Genomic DNA, 7,955 nt, shown 5'->3' on the forward strand with positions numbered 1-7,955 from the left:
AATATGGTCACCTTTCTGCATGTTCTTTTCTGTTGGGAACTGAACTGGGATTGTGAACAAACTCAGTTCTTTGGGAGATGAATCCTCTCGGAGACTACTTGCATGATGGAAAGATAATTCTCCCTCTGCTAATGTGGGAATGATACAGGAGAACCAAACACATGGTCCAAAACCCACTGAAAGGCAGTGATCTCTCCTGGCAGTGAGGCGCTCAGGCCAGACCTGGAAGTGCTGCCCTGGGAGCAGAGAGTCAAGTCTGAGACCTGCTGATTTGGTTTGATCCTTCAAACCAAAGAGAAAGACGTGCAAAGAGAGAGCTGATGAAGGCATTGCAGGCAGTGGAAGCTGCCCTTGGCTGGGGAGCCCTGGCTGGAGGTGGCGGAGGCTGTGCTGGGCAGCTTTTGCAGAACTAAGAGGCTGTTTCTCTGTAATTTAAGACTGCTGGTCTTCTGACCTCACTAGTTCTGGCACAGAGGCACTTCGAGGAGTGATTTTTATTCTAGGAGAAAAACCTCTCTGCTGACAAAAGTCAGCAGACAAAGTCCCTCAGACCTCCCCTAGTCCCTCTGTATCTTCCATTCCTTAAAAAAAAAGCACTGAATGACCAGAAAACAAGTAGGAAATAACTTTGTAGTTGGTAAAACCAAGAGGAATCTGCACAGGAATGAGCAGAAGTATGCACAGATACACCCAGCCACCGACAGACTAGCACGGATAGGAGGGGGCACCTTTGCTGACACCCTCAAATCCTGATTTATAATCTTGATTTTAGAGCTCGATGCTTGGAATACCCCTTTCACAGCTCTGCCTGTCCTACTTGCTGGCTACTCCAACCTTAGGTTTGCTAGTCATCCCCCACCACGCTCAGGACAGGTCTCTGCAGTTGCTGGCATCTGAACCCCTGGGACCCGCAGCCCCATGTGGGGTTTGCCCTGTAGCTGGCACCCAGACATAGCCCCACATGGAGCTGGCTGGTGGTCCATGTGCATGGGCTCAGAATGGGGACCTCACTTGTGCAGGTGACTGTGCTCTGGAGAGAGGTATTTTGGGCCACAGGGGTTGGCAGGGTTTAAATCTTTGCATGGGATGCCCTGAGGAAGGAAACATCCCCTTCCTCTTTCTGGGTCAGTGTCTGATATGGTTCTAATTGCTGAGCCAACAAGTAAATGCCTGCTTACTGGTAATCAAGCCTGGTCTTTACAGAGCTCGCCTTACTGCAATTGCTCCATACATGGGGATTGAATTTAGGAGAGCTGTGTAAAATAGGTGATTGCACAGCTATGGCATCAATCCTGATGACAGCAAGTTCATCTGCTGCCCCTCCGCATCTCTGCTGGGCCCTGGCCCCTGTTTGAGCATCCCTTCCCCAGCACAGAGGAGCTGAAGCAGCTGGTTTTCTTCAGGGATGGCAGGTACAGCAAGAATAGAGGAATGGCAGCCACTCAGTAGGTACAAAGCCACCTGTCAGCCCAGCACTGAGCCTTTGTAACAGGAGCTATAGGTGATACCTACAGGATACCTGTGGATTTTCACCCCTGACGAAAATCTTTGCATTTGGGCATAATTGCTTGTGTGGTTCCCGTTAGCAAGACAGCAGAACCTTGCCAGTCATGCACGCAAGGGACCTGGGGCAGCTCTTTCTTGTATCTCCAGAGCTTCCTCAGAGACCTGTGTGTGACCAAGGGATGTGGGAAACCAGGTCTGCTGTCCCCCCAGCCCAAACACCAAGGGTTGGCCTGTGCTGTCTTGTGTGGGAGGTAGTGCTTAACTGCTTCTCGTCAGTGAGAGCTTTCAAGTGCTCTGGCTGGGCCCAGTTTGCAGTAAGCACAATTGTTTTATTTATTATAGCAGCTGATGCAGAAGGACATCGAAGCCAGAGCATGTGCTTCTGCTTCTCACTGTAGCCTCCTGCCCTCCATCCACCATCCCGGTTCAAGCACCGTTACCAGAGTTGGGGCGCAGGGCTGTTTTCAGCTCCTCTAGACCATGCACATGGCAGGGCATGTCAGTACCCGCCAGCAGTTCTGGAGGGGAGCGCAGCCTAGGTACGGTGAGCTCCTGAAATCCCAGCATGTGCCCCTTTCTGACTGCTGCATCTGCCAGCAGAGATTTTTATGCAAGGGGCAACGTGGCTAGTTGCATGGGATAATGCGCTTTTGTGACTGGGTTTTCTACAAAGAGTGAGCGTGACTGTAGCTGAGCTGAGATCTATATGGGGAGTGAAGGTTTTCTGCTAGCTTTTGGGTTTGGGAGGGAGGAAATTACCTTCTGCAAAACAAACTAAATCCAGTTTTCTTTTGGTGGGAACACATCCACAGTTACTTTAGATCGAACTTTTCCATCCAAATCACATTTTAAATTCTTCTCCTGTTCAGAGCACACCAGGAGCTCTTCTTGTGCTGCAAGCTGAATTTTCAGTCAATTTAAGGAGATTCTTGAGAGCATTTCTGTGTTTTAAAAGAATTAGGTACTATTTAATGAAGCGTCTTCTCCGTCTTGCTGTGATCTCTTTCCAAAATGCTCTCTTTTGATCTTTGCAAACAAATGTGGATTTCTATTTTGAGAGGAAAAGCTTTTCCTCTATTTGAGCAGATAGAGACACGGGTTAACTGTCTGTGTGCATTGTAAGTAGGGGGCTGCTTTCTTCCCAGCCAGGGTTGATACCCCAGGCCCCAACTTATCCATCCCACTTTGTCTCCTCCCATCAACTCCCAGGTAACTTCCAGCACTAGCTTGACAGCAAAGTGTCTGAAATTGCCATTAGCAATTGAACTCAGTGTGCGCTCCTCAGGGTCAATGCAGGTAACAGGCTAGGGTGAATGAGACCTAGGGACACAATGTTCTCCTTTGGGGATGGGGTGATGGAGTGAATCCCACAGGAGAACAAGTCCAGATGAACTCCTTCAAAAATCTGCAGTCACCTTCCTCCAGAGAGCAAGAAGTCTAAAATGCAGCTACCACTCAGCACCTGTCTTTCCTGTGCTGTTGTCCATGCCTGGATCTCAACAGCAGGGCTAATGAGCAATGATAGATGCATCCCAGTTTGATAAGTTCTTGTCTGTTGGCTCCTGCACAGAGATTTTTTTTTTCCCCAGGAGAAGAGTTCTGGTGAGAAAGCTCTAGCAGTAACTAGAGCTTTGCTAAAGGCCATGGCTATCAATCTGATTCAAGCAGAGAAAATTCAAACCTGGTTCCTTAATGATGAAGGTGAGGCAGAGAAGGTGTTTCCTGATGGGATGGAGCAACTGGAGGCCGTGTGGTTAGCTGCAGAAGTGTGGTTAGCTGCAGAACTTCACTAACACTAATGAAGGATGGGATGCAGAGGGACTGCACGGGGGTTGTCTCCTGGAAAACTCATACCTGTTCATGACCTCAGGGCCTGAACTAGAAACAGCAATCCTTGGTGATCAGCCAAAGGAGAGGTTGCCTGCTGTGCTTGAGTTAGTTACACTGGTCTCAAAGCAGGCACCACAAGGTGATACCACATAAAATGCCTATCAGGAGCTCCAAAGAGCCAAAGGCCTCTCCTGCCAAGGGCCTTTACAGTTGATCAGACTGGAAGGAGGTAGCCCCTCAAAATGGAAAGGGAAGATCCTGTTTCGTTAGCAAGGGCTCAGTGGGACTAAAGAACCAGCCTCATGCAGCATCTGGTTCCCCTTCTCTTGAGCCCAAGGTTTCCTCTGCCTGGTTTGCTCCTGAGCTGAGTCTGGTGTTGTTGATGCACCAAGCATGGTACGACTGGCGGAGGTTGGAGTTGTAAACCTTGGAGTGACTACTGGTTTTCTGTTGTTTTATGAGTATTGGCTAAGTATTTCTGGGCTGGGGGGAGCTCTCTGTCACTAATTACAGCTGCCTGGCAGAGGCAGCAGGGGCTTCCTTCCCTGGCAGGAACCAAACCAGTAAGTAGTTTGGTTATGGCACTCACTACTGGGTGAATTTACTACAGCAGCCAAGAGCAAATCCTGAGAGTCCTGTATCAGTTTCAAACAGGCTGGAAATTGCTCTCCAGCTTGTTAAGTCCAACTGTTTTGTGAATGAAGGGGAGTAAATCGCTGTTCATCCCCTTTGCCTTACCAGAGGGGCCTCAAAAGGCTGCCCTGATGGTGGAGGAGCAGGGAAGGATAGGAGAGTAACGTGTTCTTCACAGAGGACAGAAGAAAGTAAGACTTTGTACCAGGGGCAGGGGTTTCAGCATGCATATCTAAGAAGCTTCCTTAAGAATCAGGATGGGGACTTGCCAGAAGCACCTGTGAGAGGGCACTCCATTGCTGGAAGTGCTCTGCACTGTCCTGCACCCGCACTTGCTGTGCAAGCTGCTGCCCTGGATACCCTGCTCTGCCAGCCAGACTCTTGCTGCCTGGCTCTGGTTGGAGTGCAGGGTCTTTGGGACAGGGACCACCTCTGCTCTGGGTTCCTACAGCATTGTTCATGTGCGGTGAAGGACCATAGCTGTGATTTCCAAGCTGCCCTGCAATGGGGCTGGTAGCAATGCTGGACAAGTGGCAGGGCTTTGCTAGTGGGACTGGGAAGGTGTGTGGAGAATATAGCAGGCTGGTTTTGAGGCCCAGACGTTCTCCGTACAGGTCCCAGTCCTAGAGCTGGAAGGAAGGTATGCATTACCCTAGTGTTTGCCCAGCTCTACAAGATTGGGATCATCTGTTGGAAAGGTAGGGTAGCCCCTGAGTTAGTGAGGAGAGTTGGTTGGACTATATTAAGCACAGCAAGGAAGGAGTGGTAAGTTATTCCCGGTTTTCACTGCCTAGGTGCTAGCCTCTGGTGTGGAAGTGTCCTGCACTCGCAGATTTTGGCCTCATAAAGCTGGGCTGTTGTGAGTTACCATCAGTCACAATGAGAAATATGTTTCTCAGATCAAGTGTTCCTTGGCTTCTCAGTCAGCTGGAGCGGCTTTTGGTTGAGAGCCTCTGGGTAAGGATGAAGGGGAAAGCAAATAAAGCGGATGTTGTTGTGGGAGTCTACTATCGACCACCCAGCCAGGACAATGACACCGATGAGTTATTCTAGAAGGAATTAAGGGATATCTCTAGTTCAACTGCCCTTGTCCTTATGGGTGATTTTAACTTCCCAGACATCAACTGGGAATATTGTACAGCAGACACAAACAGGTCCAGGAAATTTCTGAAGCACGTTGGAGATGATAACTTCTTGGCGCAGGTACTGAGGGAGCTGACTAGGAAAGATCTAAATCCTAGATTTGTAGTTTGTAAACAGAGGGACTCGTGGGTGAAGTGGTGATTGGTGGCTGGCTTGGTTGCACTGACCATGAAGTAGTTGCGTTTCAAATCGTTGGCGATAGGAGAAAAAAACTTTGGATAGGAGCCAGGAAAACTTTGACCCTGGATATGGGGAGAGCAGACTTCGGGCTGCTGAAGGAGCTAGTTAGTAAGGTCCCCTGGGAATCTGCTTTTGAAGGTATTGAGGTACATGAATGGGGTCACTTTTTAAAAGCCATCTCTTAAGGGCGCAGGAGCAGGCAATTCCAAGGTATCGGAAGTCAAGCAAGCAGGGCAGAAGGCCGGCTTGGCTGAGCAGGGACCTTCTTCCAGAACTTAGGCAGAAAAGGAAAGTGTATGGACGTTGGAAGCAAGGACAGGCGACACGGGAGGACTACAGGGATGCTGTTTGCCACTGTAGGGAGAAAATTAGTGCAGCCGAAGCTTGATTAGAGTTCAAGCCAGCCAGCACTGTGAAGGACAACAAAAAGGGCTTTTTCAAATACATCAACAGCAAAAGGAGGATCAGAGATAACATTAGTCCATTACTTGATGAGGTCGGTCACCTCACAAATAGGGACGTAGACAAAGCAGAGACGTTTAATGCCTTCTTCACTTCTGTCTTTAACACCGATGATGGGCCCTGGGACCCCCGGAGCCCTGTGTTGGAAGACTGTGACTGGGGGAATGATAAACTCCCAGCTGACCCTGAACTTGTTTGAGACTTGCTGCTCCAGCTGGCTGCGCATAAATCTATGGGGCCCAATGGGATTCATCCCAGGGTGCTGAAAGAGCTGGCCAATGTCATTGTGGGACCTCTCTCCATTATTTTTAAATGGTCTTGGGAGTCTGGAGAGGTCCCAGTTGACTGGAAGCTGGCAAATGTTGTCCCAATTTTCAAGCAGGGTAAGAAGGAAGACCCCAGTAATTACAGGCGGCCAATCACCAGTGGGGCTCCCCAGGGCTCAGTTTTAGGGCCAATGCTCTTTAATGTTTTTATAAATGATCTGGACTCAGGAATCAAATGTACATTGAGTTTGCCAACGATACTAAACTAGGAGGAGCTGTGGACTCCCTTGAAGGTAGAGAGGCCTTACAGAGATATCTGGATAGGCTAGTGAGCTGGGCAACCACCAAACTGTATGAAATTTAACAAGAGCAAGTGCCGGATTCTCCACCTGGGATGGGGTAATCCTGGTTATACGTACAAATTGGGGGACGAGAGGCTGGAGAGCAGCCCTGTGGAAAGAGATCTGGGGGTTTGGGTGGGTGGCAAGTTGAATATGAGTCAACAGTGTGCCCTGGCAGCCAAAAGGGCCAACGGTGTCCTGGGGTGCATCAAGCACAGCGTTGCTAGCCGGTCGAGGGAGGTGATTGTCCCACTCTCTGCCATACTGGTGCGGCCCCACCTCGAGCACTGTGTGCAGTTTTGGGCGCCTTGAAGGACATCAAACTATGAGAGTGTGTCCAGAGGAGGGCGACCAAGATGGTGAAAGGCCTTGAGGGCAAGTCTTACGAGGAGTGGCTGAGGGCACTTAGAGAAGGCTGAGGGGTGACCTCACTGCTGAAGGGTGACCTCATCGCAGTCTACAACTTCCTCAAGGGGGGCAGCGGAGGGGGAGGTGCTGATCTCCTCTCTCTGGTGACCAGCGATAGGACACAAGGAAATGGGAGCGAAGCTGTGTCAGGGGAAGTTCAGATTAGACATTAGAAAAAGGTTCTTCACTGAGAGGGTGGTCAGTCACTGGAACAGGCTCCCCAGGGAAGTGGTCAGAGCACCAAGCCTGTCAGAGTTCAAGGAGCGTCTGGACGATGCTCTTAGTCATATGGTTTAGTTTTAGGTAGTCCTATGAAGAGCAGGGAGTTGGAATTGATGATCCTTATGGGTCCCTTCCAACTTGAGCTATTCTATGATTCTATGATCTCCAGTGATTTAGTAATGGCAGGAAGGCACCCACTTGCATCTAATCAGCCCTGGTAAGGGAGATGAGAGTTTTCCTTCCTGAAGCTCCAGGGGGCCAAGTGCATGCTTAGATCCTGAGATGAGATTCAGCATGCCCTGAAGAGCATCTGCTCCACTATGGAGAGCGAGCCTCCTCAATCCCCTGTGCAAAGACTGTGTCATGCAGGCAGGAGGAACCATAACTGAACTAACCGCTCAACCCTGCCTCTGCCCACTAGCTCCTTGCCTGCCCATGGGACCTCTGAAGCATGGTGGTCAGGTAAAGCTGCTTTTATGGACTGACAGTAGACTTCTAACTGTGGAGGGTGGAGGTCATTTATCTTGGGAGAAAAATATCAGCTGTGCACTGACCTGCACAGGGACCTGGTGGCCATGTCAGTAAACACGGCTGTGGAGAAAGGAGTGGGGACACCAGGCAGGGTTTGGCTCTGCAGACTTTGCTCAGTGCTGGTTTTCATGGTGCACTGTGATTTACACCAGTTAGGAAAAAGGCCCCGTTGAGGTATGGGGTAGCCCATCCCCACCCCAGATGACCAACGCAGGGCTCACTATTGCCTGGATGAGAGAAGTGCATTTATTTGCTCTGGGTTAGAAAGACATTTGTTTAGTATGTACAGCAGCAACATCACACACATGCAGAGAGCAAACAGCCTGCCCCATACCCCAGGGGAGGACCCAGTCACTGGGAGAGCCGCGCAGCCAGCACCGAAGCCATCACTGCAACCATCCACGGACTGTGCCAGCCGCTTTCAACACCACCT

The sequence above is a fragment of the Pygoscelis adeliae genome, unplaced genomic scaffold (assembly GCF_000699105.1).
Source record: "Pygoscelis adeliae isolate BGI_AS28 unplaced genomic scaffold, ASM69910v1 Scaffold505, whole genome shotgun sequence".
Lineage (NCBI taxonomy): Eukaryota > Metazoa > Chordata > Aves > Sphenisciformes > Spheniscidae > Pygoscelis > Pygoscelis adeliae.